Here is a 14,669-nt window from a genome sequence, read left to right as displayed (position 1 = left end):
ACTTGGAATTACAGTAAGATTATTTTTCTAAGAGCTAAGTAATAGTTCTGAGTTTCAAGGAGGGGTTTTTTTTGTGAAGAACTTGTTGAACTGAGGGATATTGCAGGGGCAGGACCCCTTTAAACGATGATCTTCAGTAAAATATACAGATGAGAAAAGAAAAAGGAAGGAGATAAAAGTCGTTAAAGAGATTTCTGAGAAAATCTTTAGGGTAGCTGCACAATAGGAGCAATCTTTAGAGTTTTTAATTGAGATTTTGAAAGGTTTCTGCCTCTTCTTTTACAAACAATAATGAATTTGTATTTGTAAACTTCAAAAGAGGGCAAATAATAATACCACCATGCCTGCAGGATGTTGAAATGCAGTTTAATCTAGAATGACTGATTGGGGGTTTCAGGAATACATTACTGAAGAAGATGTTAATAATTAGTCATCTGAAGAATAGAGACAATGCAGTGATACTGCTGACTCAGCTGGATTCCTGTTAACTGATTGTCCTTAGGAGTGTTACCAATTCTCATTTAGTGTGACTCAACACTGACAGTAATTAATTAAATAATGGATTGTCGGCATGTGTAAAGCAGGCACACAAGGTGATTCTTACTTCACAAGGGGAAATGCTCATAAGCTTGAGCTGTCAGAACTTGTCATTCTTGACTCATACAGGTTTCCAGAAAACCGAATTCCCATATATAAGGATTTCTTAGGACAATCTGGATTCATTGCAGTGTGAGAGTCCAGTATGGACACAGTGCTGCCTCCTAGCCTAATTCCCTGACATAATTCTTCTCTGTCAGAAGTTTGCAGGCATCTCTGAGATGTGCTATCATCAAATGTTTTGAAGTATCAGGCGATACAAAAAACATTGCCCAATGATTTACTTCTAGTTTTGCATGGGCTGGGCTCTTTTATTCTTGTCTTGGCTACTGATTAATCTGTATTCCTCTCAAGTACTAAAATAATACCAGCCTCTGGAGGTTTATAGGACTACTGGTTAATTAGAAAAAGGATGGCTTGTTTTCTCCCTATAATGGGCATGTACTTGGATGCTGAGATGCAAATCATAGCATTAGCAAGGAAAATAGAGGAAAACATAGCAGGTAATCAAATGTAAGCCACCTTGTAACCCTCTAGCCCTACAATTACATATGTTTTCTTTGTTCAGAAGTTCTCACAAGTAAACAGGTGCTGGTAGAAAATGCAAAACTACCTCTGCTTAAGGAAGCATCAGGCTGACTGACAGAGGTAATGAGGAAAGGTTTGTAGGTAGCATGGAGATAGATTCTTAATAATCAGTTGTTTAGAGAGGTGGTCATGCACACTGTCAGCATATGTTTCACTTCATTCTTCTGCCTACCTTTTATCTGAAAGCTGTTAAAAGACAAACTGTATATGAAAAAGAAAGTATGTGCTCTGCATACATGCTCTCATCACATACAGTAAGTGTGTAAAGTAGGGTTCCTAAGCCTCAGAACAGTTGAAAATACACTAGTATTTGAGGTCAGGTAGATCTGTCTAGGGATTGATAATACATTGTCAGAAAAGATCACCAGTAACAGACTAAAAATGAAATATTTGGCATATTTAAGGTATCAGATTTTGCTGTTGGAGCCTCTAAAATAGTTAAGATGAAGTCACATAGGCATTGTCTTTTTTCCTACTCAAGTCAGTGAGAAAACAACTGATTCTAATAATAGGGATAGAACTCAATTCAGTCATCAATAAGAAGCTTTAATTTGAGGATCTGAAAACAGGGTCTGAAGACCACATCCAACACATTAAAATTTGACCTGAATTTCAGATATGTGTGACATCTGTACTTGCACTTGCCTTTGATATAGCTTTAGAAACCCAAGTTAAAAGGATCTTGTGTAGTCTCATAACTAAAAGTGCTTTGAAAGCAGTAGGAAATATTTTAATATTTTTCTTAAAACTGCAACATGGAAGACCATGTTTTTGTACAAAATATATATGGATTATGCATGTTCCTGAATGGCAGCACTCACTTGAAATCTCTCTGTTTAGGACAACTTGCATTTCTGAGGCTGAAGTTTGTCACAGCTATGCTCCTTGCACTTGGTTTGCTGTTTCTATGTGAGCATGTGTGGCATAATGTGTAAAAACAATCTGTAAAGCCTATCCATAGTTTAACATTCTAGTATATATAGCAGCAGTGAAACTTGTAGCATTGATGAAATCAGTAATTGCAAGTTACATGTGTAACAGTTTGATTTTTTTTTTTTTTTTTCATAGACCTTACTCTGTCTCCTATTTTGTTCCTTTTAGGGTTACTTTCTTTGTCCCACAGTGTGGTTCTACACTGTAGAAGTTGCTAGCTTGAATGAGAACTGATACAGCCCCTGACTGACAGCAACAGTACTCTGGGTTATTCCCAGTAGCAGCAACAGAGTTGATGCCAGAACTGTAAAACAAACCTTCCAAGTGGTAATGTTTGTGAGATGTATGTGAAGTGAAATGAAGCTGCAGGTCTAGGGAGAAAGGACAAAATGGTCCTACAATATTTTTAATTGTAATAGAGTAATGCAGAATAACCCCAAACCTTCAATTTCCAAGGAAAAATAAAACCTATAAAATCAGGCTACATCTATTCTTTCAGCAACAGCAGATTTACTATTGCTTACATGACAGAGATTTAAAAAGCCTTTCTCTGTGAACGGCTAATATCTCATGCTCAAAGGATAGTAACTCTTCAGTAGTGGCTCAGTCTTTTTTACAATAACTTTGTGATGGAACCTCCCAGAATGGAACAAGCTTGTACCTGCATTATTTGGAGAAAAGACATAATATATTCTTTTCTGAAAAGACTATAAGGAATTTGGTATAGAATATCTAGACTGATGCTGTTATGCCAAAATCTTCCTATTTTGGGAAAGTGCTACATGAAGGATTAAGCCATCTCAAAACTATGCACTGACTGGAACTTCAGAACTATTGTTTTTACTGTGTTTCAGCAGAAAGTTTTCTACTCTTTCCAGTTTTTGTATTAGCTTGGATTGCATTTGGGTATAAGTATTACTGACATTATGATCGCTCCACATCAAGAAAGAATTACATTCTGGATCACCACATTCAACTAGTTGCCCCTTTGAAATCCTCATGACTGAACTTCTCTCTATGGACTGTGGATAGCAAACAAAGGTGATGGCTCTCTATGTTACTTCAGAAAATCACATTAGCCGCTGACTGGTTGTGACAAAAAAAAAAAGACTGTAGCGCTCACCCAGTGCGCTGCAGAAATGCATCCTGTTGGGCATTCTTGTCCTGTGCCACTCCTAGCATGTGGCATTTCAGACCTCTCTCTACTATAGAGGCTGGAATTAAAAGTGTGCATTGTTCCCCCACTGAGCAGAGGCATTTTGCTTGCCATTAATGAGAACACAGTGTGTGGCTCAAAAGAAATGGTAATATATATGCCTCTAGTCTTTAAATGGAGAGGAGGGTCTCTGCCAAATATCTGAGGGTGTCAGGCAGGGTGCCCAAGCCAGGTCTGTCCAAAATGCCATTTAGAGGGGGAAAAAAAGAAGAAAAAGCTTCTAACTGAAATAAACATAGCACTGAGCTTGTGAGTATGGAAATATAAAGGTTCACACAGCCTGCAACTGCCTCTTCATCTTCCCAGTCTCCAGCTGTCACTGTAATGTGCATGGAAATTTATCTAAATAATAAACCTACAAGTTTACCATAATTAGCCTGACAAAAATTTAGTGTTTATTGCCCCCTAGCACGTTAAATGAGATTTGCAAGCACGCTCCAAGGAATGAATAACTTCTTGTTGTTTGAGTTCTCTTAATTTTAGATGAAAATGAAAACAATTTAAACAAAACTTTGTAATGGACAGTAACTATTCTGTAACATACTTGTTCTTCTGAGGCCTAAATGGAAATTACCTAAAAAGAATAATTCAGATTAAGAATCCCATTCCTGGAACTGAACGTAGACCTTCAGAATAACAAACTACAGTGTTATCACCACTCTACCTCTGTAATTTGATGGGCTTTTTAATGAGTTGGGTTTTTTTCATATTAAAGCTATGTTTACCATTAGTTACATAATTGAGTGTAGCTCTGTTCTGCACAAAGCTACTGCTTTAACAAGACCACTGAGTTGTGTTATTCTGCAACTGGAAATGCTGTGTTCCTTCCTAAAGGTAAGGACTGTTACAAGGGAGCTTGATTTACTGATCTTGAGTAAACTATATTGGTGGTTAAATATACATTCCCTAAGTGGTTTAACATCAAGATAGTCCACTGGGCTTCATGTTTGACTTACTTTGACTGAGGGTTGGGTGGTTTTTTATGTTTTTATTTACAGGAGCGCTCCATTGTAGAAAAGAACCCCAGATCTTTGTGGCAGTTGCTGTTCCAGAGTATGCTGCATAAATCAGGGTAGATGCATGAGGTCACAGAAGCTGCAAGGTTAGCAAGAGCCTATCAACAGAACTCAAAACTTTTACATCCTGCTCTGGTGCCTTACCCGTTTGATTTTGCCGCCCATCATGTGACTTCTACACACAATGTACAAATGAGAGGTATGATCTCATATAGACTAAGAATCTAAAAAGGAAAGGAAGTTAACAGTTTGGGGCTTTTTTCACTGCATAAATGTGGAACAAAGAAAACAGTGCTGAAAAGAACCTTGTGTTCAAAAATCGGCACATTTGCTTGCAAGTGATGTACAGTGAATGGCTACGTAAAGATGCAAGCTTTTCTGATGCTGCTTTTACTGACGGCCTCACGTTTCTCTCTCGAAAAGGCTCCCTTACAACACCAGGTGTCACTATAACAGAGTGAAAACGTTGGCTTGGCAGTTGGCTTCAAGCTGCATGGTGACAACAGCTCTAAAAACCACCAGCCACTTCCGCTCCATAGGCTGGGTGTCTGGAAAGTGCTTTGCGTTCATACCCCGCAGCTGGCTAGCCAGCTTTTATCTCACAGCAGTGCAACTCTCCCTCATCAGTGCAGCGAGCTGCGACCCAGATGATCTACACTTCTAGTAAGCTGCTCAGGAGAGGAGGCTGTGATCAAGGGCAGACACCTGAACTGGGAATTCTGCTTTTAATTTGCAGTCTACTTTTAGGGAAGGCTTAAAGGGCCATGCTTTCCAGACTGACCTCCACACATGCAGCTGCAATATCACAAGTAGGCAAATACTGAATTTTCAAAAGTAAGTGCTAATGTGCTCATTCAGTACTCTGGCCCCCTGTCATGCAAATTTAAAAAAATCCATTATGTTACAAATGACATATCAATCACACCAAAGAAAGGATTACGCACTGATATATTAAACAGAGCTTGTGAATTTTCTCAGACATCTTGGAAAACTGGTATAGGGTGGCTGAAAGAGAGAGAAAGAAGCTTGAAAATGAAAACTGTTGCCAACTAAATGATATTTCACCCAGAACACTTTTTTTTTTTCAGCAGCAGCTTCTCAGGAGCACCTCTTAGCTGCTAGTTGATGGGGCCTGAAAGTACGGCCAACAAAAGTTTTACCCTTCTCTTCAGTTAGCCAAGAACAAGAGCAGATGAAAAAGAGTGAGTTTGGCTTCGTCTGTTGAATTCCACCTCAATAAGCACCTGCTCGTATACCATGGTGAGGCAGCCTTGGCTAACAGGCAAATGCCCACACAGCCATTCACTTGCTCCCTTCTCCCATGGCATGGGAGAAAGTAGAAGGAAAGCGAGGAGACTTGTGGACTGAGATAATGACAGGTTAACAGAGACAGCAAAAGCTGTGCATGCAAGCAAAACAAAAAGACTAATTCACCCACCACTTCCTATGGCGAGGCAGATGTTTAGCTACTCCGTGGATGTCACGACCCAGACTGGAAGCCCAGAGAATCGCAATGGTTCTGTGATCCCCTCAGGTTAAATTAAGGTGAAACAACATCAAATGACCAGTTAAAATGTTTTACTTGTGGTAGAGAACAATTTAAACTTGGAAAAGGATAATAAGCAATGGGGAAGGGAAGGGAAGGGAAGGGAAGGGAAGGGAAGGGAAGGGAAGGGAAGGGAAGGGAAGGGAAGGGAAGGGAAGGGAAGGGAAGGGAAGGGAAGGGAAGGGAAGGGAAGGGAAGGGAAGGGAAGGGAAGGGAAGGGAAGGGAAGGGAAGGGAAGGGGAGGGGAGGGGAGGGGAGGGGAGGGGAGGGGAGGGGAGGGGAGGGGAGGGGAGGGGAGGGGAGGGGTCGGGTCAAAGAAATCCAGATCACCAATTCTGGATACAGCGTTGTCTCAGGTCTGGTAGTCTTGGGTGGTGGGTGCACATGGATCTAGCTTCAATGGTGGGTGCACACAGAGCAAAGTTTCTCTTGCCTTTTTAAGTTCATCTTATTAGCTGATTAGCATACTAGATGAGGATGGGCAGGTATTCCATAAACTCATTTCCATGATAGATGAGGAAAAAGGTGGAGCATGGGTTCCAGTTGAGTAAGTGTTGTTGCCCAGCTTTTGTTTTTCCTCTGTTCCCACAGGTTTTTGCTGAATTCATGCTTCTTGAGCAATCATCTGGCTTCTGGGGCAGAAATGCTCACCTCTTATCAGTTCATCAGCAATGCATGCATGGTGTCTGGTGTACACAATAGAGTCACAGATGACTACATGATGGAGCCAGTGATAAACATTTGGTTTTGCTCAGTCCATGTCTCCCCCTTTGAGGCTTATCTAAGGAGTTTATCAATGCAACTGCAAGGGAGTGGAGGGTGCATCCTTCAATACACTCCTGCTTCCTTGGGTGACATTCCTTACACTAATCCAAAGGCCACAGCTTGTCCTTGAGGTTTTCTGTGTCAATGAATGTTTGAGGCATTACTTCTTTCAGTTCCTTACACTGGAAAGCAGGGATTCATCTTGTGTAACTGTTACTTGAGAAGACAAACACCATCAGACATCCCCCCCTTCCTTCTCCTTTCCTTCAGCTTTTGTTGCTGAGCACAATGTCATAAAGTATTGGGTATCCCTTTGTCCAATTCATGTTGGCTGCCCTGGCTGTGTCTCCTCCCAGCCTTCTGCCCACCCCTTGCCTACTTCCTGGTGAAGGGCAGAGTGTGAAAGAGAGCCTTGACTCTGTGAGCACTGTCTAGCAACAGCCAAAACATGGGTGTACTCGCCACACTGTTTTGGTCACAAATGCAAATCTTGGCACCATATGGGCTGCTGTGAAGAAATTCAACCCCATCCCAGACAGATCTGGTACATTTACAAATTGAGTTTTCTTTCTGAATAGTCTCAGTGTTACAGCAAACTCAGGTCTGAGTGCCAAAAATATAAATTATTATAACATTGACAATACAGACCTTTTTAGGCACAGACTGGGCAAATTTGTAAGAAAATTTATGAACATACACATGGGGATCCATATGCATCAATCTGATTAAATGTTTGCCTCTCACTAAAAGTTAGTTGCTGTATTCACTGAAGGGTAAAATGCATGATAAGCAACTCTTGAAAGAAAGATTTGAACCTATATTTTTAAAAAAATCAATGTCTTCATTAGTTAGGTATTTGAAGACTCTGGAAAAAAATACCTATAAGTTGCTGGATGTTTAGGATTTGCATATTTGGAATCAAAGAGTGACATCTGAGTTTGTGCAAAGCAGGTGGTTTATCTTTTCCTCTTTTGGAGGTTCCTGGATCGCTTCACAGATATGTGTGTTCTGAAGAAGTTCAGATATGAGGGTGGTCATGAGCAGGACACATCACAGTCTAAGTGCTTGGAAAGAGAAATCTGGAAACTACTTATTGGCCACTCCTGAAAACAGATCTCCTTTTTTATTACTTTTACAATTCATTTCATACTCTGCTTGGTGATCTCTGGCAGTTAGCCATGTGCATAAGAGCATTCAGATCCACACCAGCATGTTGTTTTAATTAGTATTAGAAGTCTGTATAGTACTTCAGAGAACCGCACTGCATAAAATTTTAGTTCTGGAAGTATGGAAGGGTTTTCTGAGAATTAGGGAATTGTTCCTTTATTTTGGGTCAAATCCAGACTGTATAAAAATCAATGGGAGTTTTGCTACTAAATCTAACGTTCTCTGGAGCTGGCATTTTTAAATTTGTACTGTGCTAATTGTGACTTTGACTATGAAGTTGCAATTCTAGACACTTAGAGCAAAACTTGCTTCTGCTGAGAAGACCTCATGGGCATGTGGAGTCTCACTATAATGTAATGATTCATAAGGGTATTTACTCACAAATGGTAACAACCTTGTTTATACAAACTGGTCACACAGAAACTACTATGAAAAGCTGTTGTATCAGTATATGATTCTGATGTGAAGTTCTCTTGATGGAAAGACTATTGTTCCAGAGGTCTCAACTCCCAAATGAAGTAGATTTTTGGGATAGAACTCTTTCCAACCCAACAAATTGATGTAAATTCTGTTCATCCCTCAAATTAATTCTCTGACCTAAATCTCAGGAAAGTTGAGCTGAAGGATCTGTCTTCCAATGGTGTAAGACTTGTGGGCAGAGAGGAGTTCAATAAGATGGCTACCAGCCATGTGTCTGTTTTTCTAGCCCTTTCTTGGGAAGTGGCAGCACCAAAGATATCCAACAGGGAGGACATCCCTCCTACTGCTGACCAGACTTCCCCACAACCCTGTGTACTATCCAATGGCTATAATCTACACAGCTTTATATTGTCATGACAATCCCTAGGTCCCCTGTTAGGACACTCAATGAACAGAAGCTTGACAGTTTTTTGCCTGTGAGGGTATTTTGTGCACTGAAAGCAAAATAGATGAAATTTAACAGCATCGGGCAAATCTTCCCTAAATTTCACAATAATTTTTTGTTGTGATCTTAAATGATTTCTATGGTAACAGCAGAACAGTATTTCTATATTTATAACATCACACTGGGGGTGGGCATCAGTGCTCTTCTCATTTGAAAAGTATTTGCAGTTGAACTATTATAGGTAAAGTCTAAGACTTGCTTTAAACAAATGATACATTTTTTATTGTTTGACTTTGTAGGGGAGATACAGCAGGCAAAAAGTTTGTTTTTGTTCACAGTTTAGCTCATGAATCACTTGCCTTGACTGTAGTAAAAGTGGTGACTGGATTAACTACACCACCAATGTTCAGCTGTCAAGAACTTTTCCTTCACATAATGGAAATCATAAAAGTGTCAAAATCAAATGTTTGGTCAAAAACATAACTGATGATGTCACCATGTTTGTACCATGAATTACAATGCAAGGAGTTGTAATTAAAGACCAGATCAAAAGCATGAAATGAAAATGCACATGAAAGCTACAGCTTTCACAATGCAGTTCTGATTTAGTGCTAATAATATCAAATGTACAAACAAAATTATTACTATTAAAACTATGTAAAATTTATATTTGTTATCACAGAATACATCTAATGGTGTCATAATCGATATTCTAAGTAGGCATATTCCTAGTGTTTTTTAAAATGGATAAGGCAGTGTCTAGGTCTCTCTTAAATGTTGAAAGCAGATCTTTTTTGAGGAATATTTGAATTTGATCCACAATGCTTCTTGTGCTGCAAATGACACTGCAGTAAAGGGCACAGGCCATCACATAAGTAAATCATATATGGAGCAACATGTTGTTCCCTTAAGTGCATGAAGATGGAACAAGTCATGTTATATAAAGAGATGTAATGTAATCTTTTAGGAATTAGATGTAACATATGAAAATCATTTTGCTCTGTAAGCTCTCATTGATTTACATAAAATAACATGTAACAGGAGGAATTCTGCTTATCAAATGACAGACATTTGTACTGGTCATCTGCTGAATTTTTATCTAATAAAAGATAATATTATTAGACAATCTGAGAGAGTTGGGATTGTTCAATCTAGAGAAGAGAAAGCTCCTGGGAGACCTTATAGCGGCCTTCCAGTACTTAAAGGGGACCTACAGGAAACATGGGGAGGGACTCTTTATCAGGGAGTGTGGTGATAGGACAAGGGGTAACAGTTTTAAACTGAAAGAGGGTAGATTCAGATTAGATATAAGAAAGAAATTCTTTACTGTGAAGATGGTGAGACACTGGAACAGGTTGCCCAGAGAAGCTGTGGCTGCCCCCTCCCTGGAAGGGTTCAAGGCCAGGCTGGATGGGGCTTTGAGCAACCTGATCTAGTGGAAGGTGTCCCTGCCCATGGCAGGAGGGTTGGAACTAAATGATCTTTAAGGTCCCGTCTAACACAAACCATTCTATGATTCTGTGATTTTATGATAATATATCTCTCTACAGATCTCAACTTACATTTTTAGCCTTGCATCATTTTCCACAGCCAGACCCTGTTTATTGCTAATGTGGTCTAGCATTAAATCACTTGTCTAATATAGTTCGTCAGATAGGAAATAGTAAAAGCAAACTGTGTTCTCTCTAGATTGTTTCTTAGTTAAGTAAGAAAATATATGGCAAGGTGACAACATTGTTTAGTTGTAAATGCCACATTTATAATGGCAAGGTATTCAAATGGCATGTAAATAGACTGGTGATGCAACTACAATATAGAGTTATTGCTGCTTGCATGAGCTGGTTGAAACTTTCAGTGAAGAGTTAATTTTTAGATAGGTATTTCCCAGTTAATTAAGCAGCTATTGAAGAATTGGAGTTGAAGAATTTCCTGAGTTCAAGCAGAATAAAGGTGGAAGAAAAATCCTCTCTCAGAACTACCAGCTGTTTTACTTCCTAATTAGGAGTGAGTTGATGAGAATTTGAGCAAGTGGACAAGAAGAGAGAAAGAAAAAGTCCTTCCTTTGACTGGTAGATAGAAATTAATAAACAGAAATACTATTTTCACTAATATTCTCTTTATCATAGTTTTCAGACACTAACTTCCTTACTAACAATTTTTTACTGATACAGAAGACAGCTACAAGAACAAACACATCAGTGCAGAAGGCCTAGAAAATGTTCTGTGCACCACAAACAACTTGCTTAAAAAGCCTAAATAGTCCTCTTGACCTTGTACAGACAATCAACTGGAGTTTAACTTCACCTTCTGAAAAAAATCAAGTTATTTTTGTGCCACCTTAAAAAAAAAAAAAAAAAAAACCACTAAAGAGCCTTGACTTGGTTAGTTCATTTTCTTTTGCTCCTGCTATCAGTTCATCTCTTTTACAATTGCTGTTTGCAGAGTGCAGGAACACTCATTAATGGCTGTGGTGTTTCACATCTAACCCAGGCCCATTCCTTTGAAAAGCTGTACTGAAAGTGGGGCCAGTCTGGAACATGATACAGCTTCAGTGGGGCAGGACAGTTTCAAGAAATGTATTATACATTCCCTCCCTGTTTCTGGCCTAGAAGTAAGTAACTATGGTGACAGCAAAAGCTGAACTTCTGCACAGACTCTGAGGTTGTCATCTCTCAGAGCTTTACTCCCTCTTTAATCCCCCCAAAAGAATTACCTTGCCGAAATAACTCCACTGCTCCATAATGTGATGCTAATAGCAAAGCTTCTTATGATTCATCCTCACTTCAAACTGCAGTCGTTGCATCATGCAGCAGATTATCTCTAGTCTCATATCTACCTGGCAATTCTGACAGCAAACTGGAAAAAAGCTGACCAAACAAGTTCAAAGGACATTCTTCACATGCAAGATAAGACTTTCAAAAGCACTCACATGACTGGGGAGCCTGGCTCCTCAATGGATGAAGCTCACTGGTGTGCTTGTTCAAGCTGTCCATCTCACTTCTGAAGCAGGGGTCAGCCGGTGCTCAGGAGTTTTGTACCTGACCCAAGAAGTGTCTCCAGGATCACCAGTGTGCTGGGAAGTCCACCTTGGGAAGGCCAGGAGAGAGATGATGCGCAGAGGAAGGCAGGAAAGGGACATTTGGCAGAAGAAGGAGCCCCTCGCCTCCCAGCCCAGTTGAGCCATAGTGCTGCCACCACCACTGACTACCCCAGGAGCCTCTCCCCAGCAGTGGACACCACCTTGCTCTATTTGGGGATGCATACTGGGTTTTCTTGCCCAGTGAAGGATCATGCCTAACACTGACAACCAATCCCCCAAGAGTTGTTTTATTGTACTTCTGATGATTACAGGGTGTACATCAGTGTGGACTGTGCATCAGCGTGGACTGTGCGTGTTCACTCCATGAAAGATCATGGACTTATCTCCACATCTTTTGCTCCATTATAAAAGTATGAAGAGTGGTATATCTCATCTATAGATGACCTTTATTAACTTTAATATATATGTCTGTAAATGGTCCTTACAATAAAGGGATGCCTGCTAGTGAAATGCTCTGTTTACAGGAAGTGTACTCAGGTATACCACTTCATGTGGTTCTGTCTGACAAAATTAGAGCAGCAACTGTTCTACCTGGTTAGCAGGTCTACGATCATTATGATGGCTGAGGTCCACCAATGGGAAAGCTTCTTCAGTTTCTTTTTTCCTTGCTTCTATGATTGCATACCTCTTAAATGTGTAAAGAAGGATTTTTGCATAAAATTGCTTTCATACTCAACACTAAACGTACTCTTATTTTCTCAGTTGCAATTGGCTAATCTGAAAATCTCTCTTACCTTAAAAAGCCTTACCAGAAAGAAGAAATTGAATTATCAAGATAACCGTGACACCATTATCTAAAATAATTTTGCAAAGAAGCCTCCAGGTCTTTAACAACCTTTGTTATACAATTATTCTGAAAGATAAGAAAAAAAACTTGAGAACAAGGTTAGAACAGACGTCCCATAGTGATTTTTTTGTATATCTATACAACACATTTCTTCAAGCAGTTTCAGTACAATCTTTTTGATAAAGGACAAAAATTCCATTGACTATACTTCATTGAACAAAGTCTCAACCATGGAGAGAGCTTGCATTTTAAACATCTGTTGGACTGTGACTGCAAAATGGAAACTGAAGCTGCCTGTTGCTGTAATCCAGATTTTATTTTAAAACTGAAAGAGTTTGTTTCTGTACGGCTATGACTAAATTAACACCAGAGGTGGATAGAGCGCCACAGTACTGCATTTTGGTGGAAGATGAAAAACAGAGGAAGGGTGCTGCTAACTACAAGATCTTTTCCTGAAGGAGAGATAAACCCCACACAATGCTTGCAGAATTACAGAGATTATCTGGACCATTGATAAAAGTTGTATTTTCTTATTCTAAGTAACAGGAACATAGTGCTGGTTTTGCAGGGCAGGCTGGTAGGCAGGCAGCAAAAGTGGGTCAGGCTAGGTGACCACCTCCCCTTGCTTATGCCCAAACCTGGTGTGGAGTAAAACTGGAGATGCATGAGTTGGAATAAAAATAAGCAATATAAAGTGAGCTCTCATTCTTTTGGGAGTATGCTAAAACCTACCAGCCCCAAACTGAGGATAATCTCTCCAAATACTTGCTGCTGCCTGATGGTTCACTTCAGTACTTGAGCTAAGCCTTGCCCTAAAGCATTCATCACTGAATTTAATAGAATTTAAGTAACTAGGTGAGAGGGGCCATCTGTCTGAAAAGCCAGTTCCTTGGTTTTGTTTATTTTGGCAATGTTGGTTTATTCCTTGCAATTCACAAATTTAGCATTTCTGTTGGATGCTACCTGTCAAAAGAATCTAAGCAAATTCCTCTAATTTAAAAAAAACTGTTAAAGTGCTTAACAGTTTAAATCCTCTAGCCTGTAGGTGTTCCAGTCCTTTTGTGTGGAAACTAGATGTGTATTTGACTGAAGTCTTCCTGTTCCATTTGAACAAAGCTGAAGTAATCTTTGAGAAGTGTAATAATACCTTTTTCTAAGAAGTGGAAACTTTTTTTACCACACTCCCTGAGCTACAAAGCAAAAAATCGATATTAAAAAAAAATTAAAAATTACACCAGTCTTTTAATTAATTAAGGTATTTTTTTCTCTACTAAACATGTGTGGCTGGTTAATGAAAACAGACTTAAAGGGATGAGTCAGAGAAAAAAGATGTGAACACAGAAATGTGTGCTAGATTCGGAGCACAGTCTTCATGTTTCTGTTCTGCCTAAGGTTTCACCAAACTCTTCTGAATTTAGGGTGTGGGAGAATTTGGGGGAGGTATTTGGTGGGAGAGAGGGCTTTTATTCTTTCCCTTTCTGTGGAATCTCTTCACCATCAAATAAGCTCCAAATTAGACAGAGCTATAATTTTTCTGAGGTTGGATCTGGACTCATTTGAAATTCTTTTAAGTCACAGTCTTACTGCAGCTGAAACCTATGCATGGCTTAACATGCTTTATTAATGAAATGAAAATGTTAGCTGAGATAATAATAGGGAATTAGTTGTCTGGTTGTTTCATACAAAGTTCTTGGTGGGGACAAATGCATGTATATATATTTTCCACTTTGAGTTTAGGGAGTTATTGTGCTTAATGTTCTGCATAGCTTTCCCCTTTCTCATGCTTTTCATTGAAAATTGGAGTGATTTTATAGAAAAAATGAATAAACAAAAATAGTTCTCTAGAAACAGAGTGTGTTCTTTTCTTGCAGGAATAGAGAAATCACAGCTAAGTGTTTTGAAGATGGCATTCTTTAGGAGTTACAATCACTGGTCCATCCTTTAAAAATGGCTCAAATGTGTCTAACACGAATAGCACAATTTTTTCCATATAAGGGAAGGTAATCATCAGAGCACAGACCCTGGACTTCAAGCACAAAATCTTTGCCTTATTCAGAGAACTTGTAGGTGGGATCTTATAGCAGGCAGC

The sequence above is a fragment of the Strix uralensis genome, chromosome Z (assembly GCF_047716275.1).
Source record: "Strix uralensis isolate ZFMK-TIS-50842 chromosome Z, bStrUra1, whole genome shotgun sequence".
Taxonomy (NCBI): domain Eukaryota; kingdom Metazoa; phylum Chordata; class Aves; order Strigiformes; family Strigidae; genus Strix; species Strix uralensis.
Note: the sequence above shows the minus strand (reverse complement) of the source record.